This window comes from Helianthus annuus, chromosome 5 (assembly GCF_002127325.2).
Source record: "Helianthus annuus cultivar XRQ/B chromosome 5, HanXRQr2.0-SUNRISE, whole genome shotgun sequence".
NCBI lineage: Eukaryota > Viridiplantae > Streptophyta > Magnoliopsida > Asterales > Asteraceae > Helianthus > Helianthus annuus.
The window spans coordinates 149,474,449-149,492,525 of record NC_035437.2 but is presented as its reverse complement, the minus strand read 5'-3'; the positions used below and the strand labels follow the sequence as shown (position 1 = coordinate 149,492,525).

The 18,077-nt window shown below is 39.6% G+C and overlaps 1 non-coding gene across 1 annotated transcript; it reads right to left on the bottom strand.

Moving 5' to 3' along the window:
- Positions 1-5,213: 5,213 nt before the first annotated feature.
- On the bottom strand, positions 5,214-5,319 carry LOC118492816. Its single transcript, XR_004894817.1, has one exon. It is a non-coding gene; the product is annotated as a small nucleolar RNA R71 (small nucleolar RNA).
- Positions 5,320-18,077: the final 12,758 nt, after the last annotated feature.

The window sequence follows — 18,077 nt, the reverse complement described above, 5'->3', positions numbered from 1 at the left end:
ACAGCTGTTCCTGCACGAATAGCGGGATTAGTTAGATTTAGGAACCCAGCCCATAGTGGATCTGGGTTTTCCTTGAGCATCGAAATACGTTACCCTCTGCCAAATTAAATTGTCTTTGTTTAAGAAATTTGATAAATTTGCATTGACAAAATTTTTATGAAGTGTATGAGGCAGATTGGAATGCTTGGCCTTGGGTTTAGGTTTCCAATATTGTTTAGACCAGTTGTTAGCATAATTACCAAACGCTTGAAATCTGTTTTCAGAAAAATGATTTTGCTGATTTTTATGTCTACGTTTGGCTGCATTCCAATCTTGATCAGAAGGCTTGACCTTACGATGGTCGTTCTTCATTGTCTTAGACTGATGAGTCGTCATTGACTTAGAAGGACCAGATCGATTTGGTTTGACTTTCTGATGCTGTGCATGTTTAGTTTTAGACTGCACAGAGGAAGATGGAGAAACACAGTTTCTGGCAATGTGCCCAGCTATCCCACAGTTGAAACAAATTTGTCGTTTCACTGCGGAAGATTTTTGACGATTCACAGAGGCTGCGGGTCTTTTGGGTCTTGTAGATGGAGCTTGCTTGTTCTGTTTTGATTTACTTGCTTGTGCCTTCCCTGAGCTTGTAGATACCTGAGGATCAGAACTAGCACTGGCACAAGCATGAGAATCCGAAAAATTTGATTTTTCATTTTTAACTGCTTCATGAAAATCATTTTGATTAGAGTTTTCAGGTGTTGACCTATGATTTTCTTCACAATCATTTTCTTTTAAATTTTCATTTAAGAAAACTTCTTTCTCTTTTTGCAAATCATTTTGAGTTTCAGTCTCGATCGAAGCTGAGACGTCATCAACAAATTTCGATTCCTTTCGATCATTGTCATCCAATGATGTTCCATCAGATTCATCAGTAGAAATATTTACTGAATTTGATTCACACGAAAAATCAGTATGTGATTGATTTTCCTGTGAAGCATCATCAGTGGTTTCACTGGATGTGTTCTGAGGAACATCGTTGGTCACACTATTTTCTCCTAGAGAATCAGAAATATCAGAATCACAACTTTCAGCAGTTTCAAAACAATCATCATCACACGCAGTTTTAAAAGGTTCATCACAAGCATTCACTGTTTTGCCCAAAACATCAGGCCCAAAAGAAGACGAAACATAACTATGAAAAGAGTTCAAAAACGCTTGTCCAAACACACAACCAGAATTAGTATCATCAAAAGAAGTTTTAGAAGAATCAGATTCTAAAACTTGTTCACTTCCAAACACATCTCCCCATATCACTTCAGGTACTTTATCTGCACATGACGAAGAACTGTTAGGATCAAAAGTACCCTTTGACACAAAACATGTCTCTGATTTTACCTGCTCTTCAGTAAATTTGCCATTGATTGATGACTTACTGTTTTTGGAACTTTCAACATTTACCGAGGGCTTATTATTTTTGGGTCCGTATGTCATTTTACTTTCATTCAGCATCTCCTCCTCGGTCATAGGCAAGTAGGTATAATTGTTATTGTACGGAGGAGGAGCCTGATTATAACCCAAACCCGACCCTTTCTTTTTAGAATAAGCCAATTGTTGATCACAGAGATTCTTGACTAATTTACTGGAGGAATCAAATTTTTTAATATTTAACTCATTAATTTGATATTTATCCCGAACATCCTCCAGTTCCTTAGTTACCTCACACAATTTTTCTTTAACCATGATGAGTTGTGCCGTGGCTACACTAACATCGTCCTTGAGTTGGACGATATCCTTACGCTGAGCTTCGATTTTCTCTTTGAAAAGTTTTTCATTTTTCGTTAAAGTGAAATTTTTGCGTTTAATTTCATTATAATCTTCAATTAGCTCAGCGTTATGGATTCTATAGGCCTCAACTCGTTCCCTACATTCAGAAGTGCAAAAAACAGAAAGTACCTCTTCTTTGGTGAGACCCTTGACCGGAGCTGACAGAATTTGAGTCATGAAGGCGAAGTTTTCAGCTGACGACTCCTCCTCCTGTGCAGCCTTCACATCGTTACTCACAGAAGCATTGCTGGCCATGAAAGCAATATTGCTTGGGGTGGCTTGATTCTCAGGAGCTGAAATGTTTAATCTTTCGATCTCTGAACTCCAGTCAAAAGGCGAATCAGGCTGAACCACCAAAGCTTGGGCCAATCCCACTTGTGGGCTTCCACTGTTGACACTATCAGCAGGCACACCAGTTGTAGTCACAAGGGCTCTTTCTCGATTTGGTGTAACAGGAGCAGCAGGCTGAGCTGGAGTTTGTTCATCATTCACCTTGGGTTTCGTACAGTTTCTAGCCAAATGACCCTGTTCATGACAATTATAACAACGATATTCAAACGGCATCTTTACGGGTCCTGTGAACTTAAGATTTTGCCATTTGTTTTTCCCTGTCTTCCTCACAAAGTTTTTAGCTCTAAAAGCCGCCATAGCCATCTGCCACGTGATATCCATTTCTTCCACATCCTCTGGATGAATTTGATCCAAATCATCCATGGAAAACTTAGGAGGGTCAAGATTTCCCGAAGCAAAGGCGTTCATGCAATTTATGACAGATGCTGCAATTTCAAGATTTTCCTTTGACTGCCTAGAGAAGAAGGCAACCATTTCATTGCTAGCAACAGAAACAGAAGGTGCAGCAGAAGTCTTTCCAGCACTTGCAGGGGAAGCTTGAGTGGAAGACCCTGAGTTGTAGACATTTGCTGAAGTGGGAGCAGGTTTAGTATTGCGAAACATTTGGAATCCTCCTTGAGACAGAAGAGCTGTATTGCTGTCACTGGATGCAGTGGGGGCTATAGAAAAACCGGCAGCCAGCATGCTGTTCTTGTAGTTAGTCTCTCTCTGCTTGTCATCCAATTCACAAGCTTTAATATGCGAGATCATCTCAGACAGGGTGCATCTTGCAAGATCTTTTGTTTTCTTTATCATAGCAACATGATGATCCCAGCTCTTGGGTAATGCATTGAGAAGTTGCCTATTTGTCGAAGCATTTGTGGTGTGAATTTCTTCCATTTGCATTTGAGTCACCAGCTTGACAAACCTTTGGATCTGATTATCCACTGTTTCACCATAAATATGGTTGAAGTTGTTGAAATTCTGTTGCAGCAAGTTCCTTCTGCTTTCTTTCATGTCCTCATTACCTTCATACACTTCCACCAGAGAGTCCCAAAGTTCCTTGGCAGATTTACAAGTGCGAAATCCCATAGCAATGTTTGGACCCAAACCCATGGTCAGATAAGAAAGAGCTCTATCATCTTCTTCAACAATAAGCACATCATCTTCCGTGTATTGATCACGAGGCTTCTTTACTTTGACTTCAGGTTCAGTAGGGCTTTCCATCATGATCTCTCTTGGTCCTCTCAATATGCTGCGCCATAGCTTGTAGTCTTTAACTTTCAGATGCTGTTCAAAGCGCCATTTCCACTCGGGAAAGTCATTAGCATCAGTTAAACGTGGAATACGCGTTGTGGTTCCTAGCTTTGAATCCAATTCTTGTTGCTGAGTTAAAGCAGACAATTCACTGTTGGTGGTTGACATTTTTAATAAATCAGTTAATTAATTGATTGATTTAATTAAGTCCAAGTCAACAGTCCAAAAGTCCGTTTCAATTAGTCGTTGCGAGTCGTAACTGGGTTGCGAGTGGAATGTGCGAGTCGTAATGAGGTGATTTCGAGTCGTAATGAGGTGTTTGCGAGTCGTAATCGTAGACGGTTGCGAGTCAGGTCAAACTTGAATGCGAGTCGTAACCAATATGGTTGCGAGTCGTAACAGGACAGGATGAGCCGAAACCGTGGTTGCGAGTGATGATCAAAAAGCTGGTTGCGAGTCGTAACTGGGCGAGATGAATCGAAACCAAGGCTGATTGCGAGTCGCAACTAAACCGTGATGAGCCGTAACTGGGAGATTGCGAGTCGGAACCTGCAAAACAGAAAGTGATAAGGACTGTTTACTCGCAATCCCGATTTTTCAGCAGTTTCCAAAATTCAAAGATTTGGTAATCTTTGAATCTGTTGAACCAATATCCCGAGATTTCAGCAAACACCGAGACTGAAATCAAACAGAACCAAAATCAGTAATTTTTTTCAAGGAATTTTCAGGAACAGTCGATGAACAGATCTGCATAAACACTTCAACAAATCGAATCAGTAAAATATGAGATTCTTGAATCTGATTGATATCAAACCGAGCCTTTGAATGGCTTCAATGGCTCTGATACCAATTGTAAAACCCGTGAGGATCACAATGATATCAATCTAACTTTGTGAGAGTGCGGAAATCAAACACAAAGGTGATTCAAGAAACAATATAAATAGATCGAATAAAACACAATGAATAACAAAACAAACCAAACTTGCATTCAACTTGAAGATGACTGATACAAGATCGGTAGGAACTCGGTTCCTTGCTATGTGTCGCCCCTGCTTCTATTCGGTATCAACAACCCTTAATCTATTGATTAAGGGTGTTTAAATACACTACATAAGGGCCGAATTCTAGTCTAGCCCATGCGACAACCATACAAGCCCAACCCACATATGCTTAACCCAAAACATAATTAAACTAATTACAAGATCAATCCCTATATATTGTTAACTTGCATGAATAAACCTTCAGGTTCCAACAGCTACCAATGCAACATCCTATTCCATTGCAACAAATTCGGCCACAAAATGTACAACCACAATTTCAAAGACCACCTCAACGCCCACCGATGCGACAACAACAGTTTCAACAACCAATCGCACCACAAGGGCAAGTACCAAGGCCAATGGGTCCTATCCCTCCAAGAGGTAGGTTTGGTGTACCAAGGAGACACCTTAGAGAAAATGTGAGGGGCATCGAAGCACATTTTATGCCGGTAATCACTCAAAACCCTTCACCGGTAGTTATTCCTCACAATGATCAAGGGAGGACATTTGAAGTGAGGACCAACTCTTTGCAAAGTTTACCAAAGTATAAAGGATTAGCAACGGAGGAGCCTTACTTTCATTTGGAGGCTTATGACTCGATTTGTAACACTCTTGGGAGTCAAGGGTTCTCGGCCGATGATATTAAATTGGTATTATTCCAATTTTCTTTGGAAGATAAGGCGAAGAAATGGTTCTACACGTTACCTTCGGCATCCATATATACATGGGGGGAGATGCAACAAACTTTCTTGGATGAGTTTTACACCGCCCAAAAGACCAACGATGCAAGAAAGGGGTTGAGAAGCTTCCAACAACAACATGGTGAGATGTTCCACGAAGCATTTGAACGATTCAATATGATGATAAAGAATTGCCCTCACCATGGAATTGAATTATGGGAGTTGATGAATGCTTTCCATGAGGGGTTGAGTGCCGAAGATGCTCGTGATCTAATGTCCATCACCGGTGGGACTTTTGGTACAAATTACGAGAACGATGATTGGGAGTTCTTGGAGAGCGTGGCAACTACATCAAAGAGAAAAGCTCAAGCATCAAGGAGAGCGCGACCGGCCATTGCCCGACCTCAAGTGCACGCCATAGATGATGGTAATGTTCAAACTACTAACCAGATTTATGATCTTTGTGCTTTGTGTAATGAAATAGGTCATGCGGCTGAAAATTGCCAAGGGATGTTGGAAGGGCAGTATGAAGGAGTCCATGCGGTTCAAGGTCAAGGTCAAGGAGGTGGTGGAAGAAATTACAACAACATGAACTCTAATACCTACCACCCCGGGTTGAGGAACCACCCAAATTTTCGGTATGGGAACCCTTCAAATCAAGCCAACCCGAACTTTCAAGGTAGCCAAGGTAACTTTGGTTCACGCCAACCTTACAATAACCAAGGTGGATACCGAGGCGGGAACAACCTAGGCTATCAAAGACAATATCAAACGGGTCAAGAACAAGGGGGTCTTCGGGTGGAAACGAGATGATGGAGATGCTAAAGAGCATGAAAATGGAGATGCAAAAACGGAACCAACTCGATGAAGTTCGGATGCAAAAGGACGAGGTTCGCGACAAAAGCATCCAATCACTAACAACCCAAATGGGTCAATTAGCAACCGACGTGGCTGAATTGAAGAAAAACAAGGGTCAACTTCCTAGCGACACTAAGGTAAGCCCTTCGCATGGTACGTCACGAGGTAATGTTAATGTTCATCATGTTAGTGTTTTAAGAAGTGGGAAAGAGTTTAAAGCCAATTTGTCACCCGAATTGGTTGAGGGGGTAGTTGAGGACATCACGGGTAATGATAGTGATGATGATGTTTCACCGGTAAAACCAAAAGAATTAATTGTTAACAAACCGGGTATGGGTGAAAATAAAGAACTTGAAAAGAATGAAAAAGTTGAGGGTGAACCGAGTCAAGTCCCTTTTCCTTCGGCTCTACTTGACCCGGGAAAGAAAAATTTTATTGCATCGAGAGGTCCCCAAAAAGAAGAAATGTGGGACATGTTTAAACAAGTTAAAATTAATCTCCCACTTCTCGATGCAATAAAACAAGTACCCGCCTATGCAAAATTTTTAAAAGAGTTATGTACGTAAAAAAGGCAAAATAAGAAAAAAAAGTGCCTAAGCGGGTCGAGTTAACCGGGCAACTAAGTGCAGTTTTAAATGGAGAGCTTCCTCCTAAGCTCCAAGATCCGGGCACGCCATTGATTAACATACAAGTCGGTAATTTTCAAATGGCTAAGGCATTGCTAGATCTTGGAGCCGGGGTGAGCATTTTACTGGGGGACTTATATGACCAATATGATTTTGGTCTGTTAGCAAGGGTGGAGACAACGGTTGTTTTGGCCGACTTGTCTCATAAGCTACCCCGGGGTATGGTTCAAAATGTAATCGTAAAAATTGATGAGTTTTATTACCCGGTCGACTTTCTAGTCTTGGACTACTCGTCCGCGGACCCAAAACAACAACAAAACGTAATTTTGGGTCGGCCATTCTTGAGCACCGCTCATGCCGTGATCGATTGTAGATTTGGTACGGTCGACATGACTTTTGGGAATCGAAAAATGCGTTTGAATGTTTTTACTAACAATTCTAATGCTAATGGTGTTGATGAGTGTTTAATGGCAGATATAGTTGACGGATGCAACCCGCATGAGTATGAGGAGGATGGTTTGGATATTTGCCTGTGTGATTTTTCTGAACAGGTACATGCTTATGCACTCCGGGTTGAAGAAGAAAAGCAAGATGCAATGGCGTTGAAAGAAGGTAGACCACCATGGACTCATCAGTTTGAAGGTCTACCGGCGGAGATCGATTCGGGTACGAAACCATCATTAGAGGAACCGCCAAAGTTGGAACTTAAAGACTTGCCGAGCCACTTGAAGTATGTATTTTTAGAGGATAGTGACACTTTACCGGTAATTATTGCCTCTAATTTGGAGTTGGCACAAGAGCAAGCATTGTTGGAAGTCTTGAAAGAGAACAAGGGAGCTATCGGATGGACGATTGCCGATCTCAAAGGAATTAGTCCATCCATTATCATGCATAAGATCATTACCACCGAAGATGCAAAGCCGACACGAGAAGCTCAAAGGCGATTGAATCCCAACCTACGAGAGGTAGTTAAAAAAGAGGTAATTAAATAGTTGGATGCGGGAATTATTTATCCGATTTCGGATAGTGCTTGGGTGAGTCCCACCCAAGTTGTGCCTAAGAAGGCCGGCATTCAAGTAGTCAAAGATGAAAGTGGTGAACAAATTGCCACCCGACCGGTTACCGGGTGGCGTGTATGTATTGACTACCGGAAATTGAATGCCGCCACTTCTAAGGATCATTTCCCGCTACCATTCATTGATCAAATTATTGAAAAATTATCAGGTCAAAAATACTACTGTTTTTTGGATGGGTATTCGGGTTACAATCAAATTGCAATACACCCGGATGACCAACACAAGACCACCTTCACTTGTCCATATGGCACCTTTGCCTTTAGGCGAATGCCATTTGGCTTGTGCAATACTCCGGCAACTTTCCAACGATGTATGATGAGTATTTTTCTCGGACATGGTTGGAGAGTCGCTCGAAGTTTTCATGGATGACTTCTCCATTTTTGGCACTAGTTTTGATGCTTGTCTCAACGAATTACAAAAAGTGTTGAAAAGATGCGTTGAGAAAAACTTAGTGCTAAGTTGGGAGAAAAGTCATTTCATGGTTCAAGAGGGCATTGTGTTGGGTCATGTAATTTCTGAAAGGGGGATGGAGGTGGATAAGGCAAAAATACGGGTAATATCATCTTTGCCACCTCCGAAAAATGTTAAGGGTGTAAGGTCATTCTTGGGACACGCGGGTTTTTATAGATGTTTCATTAAAGGATTTAGTGTTATCACTAAGCCTTTATGCAACTTGTTATTAAAAGATGTCCCATTTGATTTTACTAACGAGTGTATGCAAGCTTTCACTGTTTTGAAGGAACACTTGATCAAGGCTCCTATCTTGCAACCACCGGATTGGTCAAAGCCGTTCGAGATAATGTGTGATGCAAGCGACACCACTATTGGTGTAGTTTTGGGTCAACGGGTTGATAGAAAGCCGGTGGTGATTTACTATGCAAGCAAAACTCTATCCGAAGCGCAACTTAATTACACCACAACCGAGAAAGAATTACTAGCGGTGGTGTATGCTTTGGATAAGTTTCGCTCGTATATTTGGGGGAGCAAGGTGGTGGTTTATTCGGATCATAGTGCGGTCCGATACTTGATGGAGAAAAAAGATGCGAAGCCTCGTTTGATTCGGTGGGTCTTATTGTTACAAGAGTTCGATCTAGAAATCCGAGACAAAAAGGGAAGTGAGAATGTAGTAGCGGATCACTTGTCTCGGATTCCGGTGGAAGGGATTGATGATGTTAGTGAGATTAATGAAAGTTTTCCCGACGAGCAACTCTTAGCCATTTCCACTTTTGTTGCACCGTGGTATGCTCATTATGTCAACTACTTAGCCACGGGTGCTATCCCAAGTCATTGGACCAAGAAGCATCGACAACAATTCATGGTTCAAGTAAAACAATATATTTGGGATGAACCGGATCTCTTCAAGATTGGACCGGATCAAGTTATACGAAGGTGTGTGCCCGAGACAGAAGTGTTGGAAATTTTGACCCATGCCCATTCGTCCGCATGTGGGGGTCATTTTAGTGGGCACAAAACAGGCTATCGGGTTCTTTCATGTGGGTTTTATTGGCCCACAATTTTCAAGGATGCATGTGAGTTTGCTAGAAATTGCATAAATTGTCAAAAAATGGGAAGTATATCGAAGAGGGATGAGATGCCATTACAACCAATCTTGGTTGTAGAGATCTTTGATGTATGGGGTATAGATTTTATGGGTCCCTTCCCGAACTCGAATGGCTTCCTATACATTTTGGTAGCGGTGGATTATGTCTCGAAGTGGATTGAAGCTATTGCAACACGAACAAATGACCATTCGGTTGTTTGTAAATTTGTTCAATCCAACATTTTCTCCCGTTTTGGCATCCCGCGGGTTATTATAGGTGATGGTGGTTCGCATTTCAAGAACTTCAACTTCGGGAAATTATTGAAGAGGTATAGCGTGAATCACCGAATTGCCACACCTTACCATCCGCAAACGAGTGGACAAGTCGAAGTGTCCAATCGTCAAATCAAAGAGATTCTTATGAAGACGGTAAGAACGGATAGAAAGGATTGGTCGAGTAAGTTAGACGATGCATTGTGGGCATACCGAACGGCCTACAAGACTCCTATTGGCACAACGCCTTACCGGATGGTGTATGGAAAGGGTTGTCACTTGCCAATGGAGTTAGCACATCGGGCACATTGGGCAATTAAGACGGTTAATGCGGATTATGACGAGGCGGGGAAGTTAACAAAGCTACAATTAAGCGAGATAGAAGAAATTCGAGATGAGGCATATGAGTGTGCATCGGCGTATAAAGATAAGCTCAAGAAAGTACATGATGCGAAATTGAGAAAGAAAACGTTCGAAGTGGGTCAAAAAGTTTGGTTGTATAACTCAAGACTCAATATGTTCGCGGGCAAGCTTAAAAGCAAATGGATGGGCCCGTACGTCATTCGGAGAGTTGGAAGGTTTGGTGATGTAGACATCCAAGATGAGCAAACACTTAAACAACAAACGGTGAACGGTCACCGGTTGAAGCCATACTTGGAGGGGAACGACATCAACAACTTGGAGCTTGACAAAGCGGGCTACATCTTGCGCCCGGTCGATGAGGAACAACCATGAGAGGCCCAGGTTTGGTAGTGTAAATAGTAGTGTTTTGTTTTGTTTGTTTTGTATAGTGTGTACAATTAACGTATTTCCTTGAAAATCCGTGTTTGAAACAAGTGTGGGGACGTTCGGGTCACGAATTACTCTAACATTGTGTTGAGGACAACACGGGACTTTTAAGGGGGTAGGGTGAATTTTTACACGTTTTTGAAAAAATTAAAAAACATAAAAAAAGCGAAAAAACTGAAAAAAAATATAAAAAAGTCACTTAAAAATTCAATTTTTGTGAAACCTTAATCGCCCAGAAGCTACCGTAAATTACGGTATTACCGTAATTTACGGTGGAAATGAAAAAAGTTGGGGCTTTACGGTATTTCGCTAATGGTTTACGGTGAAAAAATTGGTGTTCAGGTCCCACCGTAACTTACGGTCTGACCGTAAGTTACGGTACGCAGCAAAAGTGAACAAATCGTTCGGGGTGCCGCATTTAATAAAACAAAAACACAAATAAAGATATCTGGTCACGTGAAGTCTTCCCTAACCACATAATCCCATTCTATCTATCACTATCATCTATCTCTCTCAAGACCCACAAGCCATCTTCTTCCTCAACCTTCAACTCTCCGTAGCTTTCTCAATTCTTGTCCAAACTAAGTGAAATCGGAGTCTATCTTGACTAATTTTTCACGTGGTTTCTGATTTTGCCAAGAGATTTACAAGAAAACGCAGTTTTTGGGTCCGAACTTCAAACCCTAGCTTCGAAAATTTTGGGGTTTTTTGAGATTTTTGCCTCATTTGTGTTTCTTACATCTTCAAACAAGGTATGGAAGTTCAATTGTTGTGTTTTGATGATGCATTGTGAAGATTGAGGTTATTGTTGATGTTTGTTCATACCCACTTGCTTGTTCATAGTTGTGACTTGTTACTTGTTCTTGAACATGAGTATGGTTTGTAGATGTAGGATTGTTAGTAAAGTAGTGAACTTTTGGGGATTCCTACATTGTAGAGACACCATGCCCAAATTTTTGAAAAAAATTTATAAAAGTTTTGGTTCACTAACATCTACAACCATAGTAACAAGCAAGTGTGGGGATATTTTAGATGAAAGAGTCTAATTTTGTTTCGTTTGGTTGTGTTGTTTACTCTAATGTGTGTAGGAATGGCACGAACAAAAGAAAAGACCGAAGCTAGTTCATCTTCGTCTTCGAAGGGAAAGGGTAAACAGCCGGAACAACAACCAAGAAAGAGACAATACATGGGTCGCGTGGATGAAAGCGAAAGTGAAAGTGAGGAAGAGATGGAGTTGGACCCGGCTGAAAAGCCAAAATGGAATTCGGGTCCATTAGATGATCAAGCAGAGGAGTGGCAACCGACACTCTACCATGACAGCATGAATAAGTTGAAGAACAAGGCTGCTGCATTCATTTGTGAAAGAGAAGTTAATGAGGTTCAATTTGGCCAGTTCGGGGTGTTTGATAAATTTCGCGCTCTAGGTTGGGAGGGGGCGCTTAGTTGTTATGATAAAGATAAAAGCAACCTGTTTATGACCGAAATTCAAGAGTGGATGGCAACTCTTAAGGTTAACCAATATGACAGGCCATCGCAAATGAAGCTAACGGGTATTGTGAATGGAATTCCAGTGGAGATGTCTTTTACCACATTGAAGAAATTGGGAAAATATGACAGTCTACCGACTAGTGATTATATGATACCGACTCTTGATGACCTCCTGGTTAAACCAGAGAAACATATTCGATGGAATGATATGTCGGCAGCAATATTTTTACCCGGTAAATACAGTGGTATTCTATACCGGAAGAATTTAAAAATAGAAGCTAAATTGTTGTTAGCCATATGTGTTCTCAATGTTATTCCACGAAGGGGAGACAAGGAGCAGGTGAGGTTTCCCGAAGTACCCGTTCTTTACTCGCTAATGCATGGGTCTCCGAGTTTTCCGATACGCTATCTGATTATGAACCACTTATGGATCTGCCGGAATAAGTATGGAAGAGACATCGTCTCGTATTGTCGAATAATTACGGGGTTAATGAAACAACAAAAGGCGATAACATCTGAAGATCGAGGAGCAACAAAAAGGCATCAGCCTTTTACGTTGGATAAGTTAGGGATTGGGTGGTCATATACACAATCGGAGCGTTATCACAAGTTAAAGTCGGAAGGGCAAAGGTGGAGGGCACTAAAGTTGGGTGCACGAGATTTGTTACCAGGTGAGCCGGACGAGCCAGAAAGTGATGAAGAAGTAGTTCCAAGTGGAGACGAGGATTATGCGGACGAGCCGCATGGTGATGCAAATGTAGGTCAAGGGGGTTATGGTAGAGGTTACGGTGGTATGTTTTACGATTATACGCAACAGTCTTATGAGCCGGGTTGGGCTTATGGCGGTACAATGCAAGAAGTGATTGAGAATCAATGTCCTCCGGCATCTATTTTTGATACATGGTCGGGCTCGGAGAGGACATTATTTGATCAAAACACGAGGAATAGTGCAAGTATAGAGCGGTCGTTAAAACATAGCTTTGATCGTCAAGAGTCATGGAATCGCACACATGCGTATTCCCGTGAAGTGGAGATGAATATTAGATATCATGACGACCAAGAGAGGAGAATGCACGCTGATTATCATGCCGGGCGGCCGGTGGTTGTGGATCCACAACATGTGGATTATGCGTCTCTACCACCGTATGTTGGTAGTGTTTCGTATCCAACCCCGCCGATCCACCACTCACAATGGATTGACCCAAGGAAACAAGAAGGAGCACAACAACAACAAGGTGGAAGTAGTAGCGGCTCATTTGCGTTCGGAGAATGGAACGATATGATGTCTTCCATTTTTGGGCCGCCGGGACCGCGCTATTATTAGTCAGGTTGTGTTCTATCTTTATATATTTTGTGCATATGTGTAGTTTTGTTTTGTTTATGGTTGGGCGGTTGGGTGGTGTATGATTGTTTTGTTGAGTTTGGGATGGTGCTTGTTGGTGGTGTCATGTGTTTAAAAAAAAAAGAAAAAAAAATTATAAAATGAAAAATCCAAAAAGAAATTTGTGGTTTGAGTGAAGAAGCTTTTTGTTGATCTTGAATGATTTTAGTGATCAAAGCCTCCTAAAGCCATACATTGGGGTCAATGTATCCCAAGTGTGGGGATGGGGGGAATTTTTGAAGATTTTGAAAAATTTTTAGCCAAGCGAAACGATGTGAAAATTTGAACACCCTAGATTATCCCCAAATGGTGCACCGGCAACCCTTGATACCCTTTCATTCTTGGTGAGAGTTGAAGCCACATTTGTATATAAATAATGCTTATCTTTGTTGATAGTGGCTACGGGTGGGGGTACATTAGAACTTGTGCTTGAATGCGGTTTGAGTCCTTAGTTAGACATGAATGTGAAAAGGATAAGGGCATCTAGGTAGCCTCGTCTTTAGTGTGTGCGAGTGTGGGATTTGGGGGGTTGGACCTCATAAGTTATATATATGAGCACGGTTGCGAGAGGGGCAGGGGTTTGCACATTTAGTTGCCAATTTTGTGCCTAAAAGCCTATTATTTGTTACCCCTAGCTACTTACTTAAAATTTTACCCAAATTTAACCCGGTTTTTTAGTATTAGTAGTAGTAGTTGTAGTAATGTGATGTAGATATGTTGATGCTTTATTGCATGGTCGTTTTCTATGAAAAAAAAAAAACAGAAAAATCAGAAAAGAAAAAAAGAAAAAAAAAAGAAATGAAAAATGAAAAGAAAGGATGTTTAGTTGTCTTGTACTTAGTAGTTAGGTTGGTACTTGTTAGTTTGCTTATTCGTGTAATAAAAAGACCGGGTTAAATTTTCGCTACTTCATATATATTCCATTTCCTACCCATACACCTAGCCACGTTACAACCTTGAAAGTCCCTTCGATTTGCATTCATGTTTGGCACTTGTTAGGAGAAGGATCGATTTAGGTACAAGCTTATAATTGTGCAACCGCCCGTTAGCTTTTGTGTGTCTAGCTCATATTGCTAGTGCTTACTTGTAGCCGAGAGGAGAGACATAGTGAGGGGTGCATTGGTTGGGTGTTAAAAAGGGGTTAGTAAAAATATTGCATGTGTTGTTTGGTTTACATTGATCACTTGTTTAGGAACTGATTTGATGAGTTGCTTGGGACAAGCAACGGTTAAGTGTGGGGATGTGACGGGTGGTCCATAGGACAAACCTTAATCATGTTAAAAGACGAATTAATCCTTCACTTAATCGCGTAATTATCTTGAATTAGATGACTACGGTTGCTTATGTTTCAGGTGCAGTTCAAGAGCTTAAAGTGGATAAAACGCAGCTTTGGACGGTTTGGAGTTGAACGGGTTGAGGTTGAAGCAAAAGATGAAACAAAGAAGAACATTCAGCCTTCCACCGTAACTTACGGTCCTACCGTAAGTTACGGTGGACCTGAATTTGACCTGGTTCCCACCGTAAAGCAGTTTAAATGCACTGTAACATGTTTGTGTCCACCGTAACTTACGGTGGAGCCGTAAATTACGGTGGAGTCTGTGATCAATTTTGTAACTGCCATCATTAAGTCGGTTTATGGGTGCCTTTTCACCTATTGTCATCATTGGACGTTTTGGGGAGACATTGGGGGCGATTTTGGCTATCTTGGCTTGGTTCTAGACAATTTCTAACATTCGGTTGGTGTTTTCGATTTGTATGAACATTGAATTGCTTGTTATGATGATTCACCAAGCTATGTGTGGCTAAAACTTTCGGTGATCATCTTAGGTGCAAGTTTCTCTTAAACTTTCGTGTATTAATTCCTGAATTTCTAGAATGATAACTTGTGTTTACTTGTTTATCATGGTGTATGCATAATTGTTTGTAGCGTGTTAATTGATAGTGCAATTTCTAGTCTCAATCGTACGTTCTTGGTGTCGTTGGCAATCGAGATATCACGGGAAGGGTTAGGGTTGGTTATTGATTAATTGGTCATCGGGAAACAACCTCGCGTTTATACAATCCGAGTACTTTGTTCCCTTTTATCACTTCAATTATCTATACACGAGTTATGTCTATGTAACTCTTTCTAGTTGAAATTACACACAATTGTTTAAAGAAACTGAATCCTAAGATGGTCATTGTTTTCCTAATCTGTTAAACAACCAATTTTGATTTGCACTTAGTTATTAATTTAGTTTTCTAAAACAATAATCTAAATCATTGATCTTTATTTTCTGCAAATTAGGTTAATTATAGTTTAATTGCAAAGCTATATAATCGACATATTTTCCACATACTCACTGAGTTCGATACCCTCTTACCACTATCTATAGTTGTTATTCGGATTAAATTTGATTGTGACCACGACATCACGTCAGTAACACGTAGTTCATTATGCGGTGTTTTATTTATACCATGTATACGATGTTTGATTTTGTAGTAAACGAAGAGTATATGGCGTTATGTTTTGTAAATAACAAATGATACATTGTTTTTATTTTGTAGTTAACTACATTATATTTACTATAATTGAAGAAATCATCTAATTTACTTTTATATCCTTTACTCTAATTATTAAGAATTACAACATATCTTCTATAACTTCTCACACTTTAGAAGTTTTAGATTTTGACCTTACCGATATATACACTATAAATATAAAATTTTTGTAACAAGTTTTAATTAAAGTCATTATTTAAAGTAGTGAAAGATAAAATATAAATGAAATAAGCAATATATAACTATTTATTACATACGAACATAAGAAACTAACCGATAATAATTATATTGTTTATTGTTTTGAAAATCAATTTCTAAAATGAGCAATAGTATTATCATAATTTTCAATAATAATTATTAAATAAAAATATTGACTATATAACTAAAGATTATTTAGAAGATTTTAAGAGAATGTGGACTTAAATATCAATACCTAGATATTTATATTATTATTAATTTTATATATGAATAGGCAAGAGACATGAACATGAATCCTTTAATACATTAATGACGTCTCTGAGAATTCATGTATCTTGTTCGAGCTTGAAAAAATATTTCTATCCTTAATGTTTTATTATTATTATTTTAAAAAACAAATTAGTACTGGATTCAATAAACCTAATGCCATGTGGGTTAAATTCTAAACCATATGCATATATATCGGAATCTTTTAAAAATTCGCGTGCCCTTATATATGTTAGTTGTCATGGTAGTTGTTGGTTAGGGGGAAATTGTTGGGTGTGGTGGTGAGTGATGACCACCGTCACTAGAAAAGGTTGTGAGTGATGGAAAAATGGTTGCTGACATGGCGGAACATGATTGGATATTGTGAGTGATGGAATTCTATCACTAGTGACCACCCCCACTCCCCTTATGGGCATTATAGGAATATGAAAAGAGAGGGACATTTCTAGAACAATGTCCAATAAGAAGGAAAATATAGAAAGTAATTAATGAAAGAACATTAAAAGCCTTTAACCGTTACATGACGCGTTATAATGTTGATCTGAGAAAAAATGTTTATTAACGAGCATTAAGCACAGATAGCCTTATAGTATTTGTAAGTAGAGAAATTTGTTTGCTTATCATGTTCCATTACTTGAGATACTTTGAACTGACCATATTTGACCAACAAAGATAAATAAACAAATAAAGCTGAAACACGTGTTAAACTCAAAAGTCAAAACAAGATAAACTCTTTTAACGTTACTCGACCTTTAATCTTGAACTTACGTTTATTGACAATTTTAGATATTTTATTTTATTGTGTTACGTTTAGTAATGTATGAACATTGAACATCTATATCTATATCTATATATATAATAAAGCAAATCATTTGGGGACATATGTCACCCAATGGTGCAAGTCAACTCAGTAAGTTATGTCAGCATCTATGTGGCACACCTCATAGTTGAGGATTGAACCAAGTCTTCTCATTTACGCTTAAACCTTCTCTCTCTTCTCAAAACCCTAAATCGGACTCTCTCTCTCTTTTTCCTCTCTGAACGAAGACGTCGAACACAGGAACTATAATCGATCCAATAATTTTGTTCTAGACTCATCGGATTTGAAGTCGGATCGTATACGGTACTATTTAATTATAGTATTTCATGATCGATTATATGTTTTCATATGGCTAATTTTGCCGGAAATCACATCGGCCGCATCAAATCGGTGATTTTGTGAAGAGGTATAACCAATCTATTTAGTTAACTTTCTTCATCGACGTTATTCATGCTTCATTCCGATAACCCCATCAGTTACATAAGATTTCGTTTTTTTTATTCGATAATCTCTAAATCTATGTCACAAATTATAATCAGGGGTATATCGGTTTAATAATGTTGATTATCTTGATCCACATTTGAACTGAATGAAACGTGAATATTGTTTGTAATTCTGGTTTAATTTGGGGTTTACAAAATTCAATCTGATATGGGCAAGTTCAAGTTTTTTTGTGGGATATAATGGGAGACAAATGAAGCGCGTCTAAAAGAGTATTTCAGTAGTTATGGCCAGTTTTTGGATGTTGTGAACATGAAGGATCACATCACCGGTTGGTCTCGTGTTAAACGCGGTTTTAAAAAATAAAATGTGCATTACAAGTTATTAGATCAGGTTTAACTTTTGATCTGGTTCCGAATATGCAGATTTTAAGATTTGTGAGGATATAAAAGGTTATTGAAGGCTTTAAGCGGAAAAATCTGTTTGGCTGTGGTTGGTTTAAATGGACGGTTGTTACACGGAGGCTGTGATGAATTATCAAAATAAAGCCAATCTGTCGCCATGGCGTGGCAGATATGGAGGATGGCAGGTGCAAGCACCTATAACCCCTATTGCAGCCTTGGTGGCTTCTAGCTTGGTCCTTTCTTTTTCTCTTAACCTGATTAATCT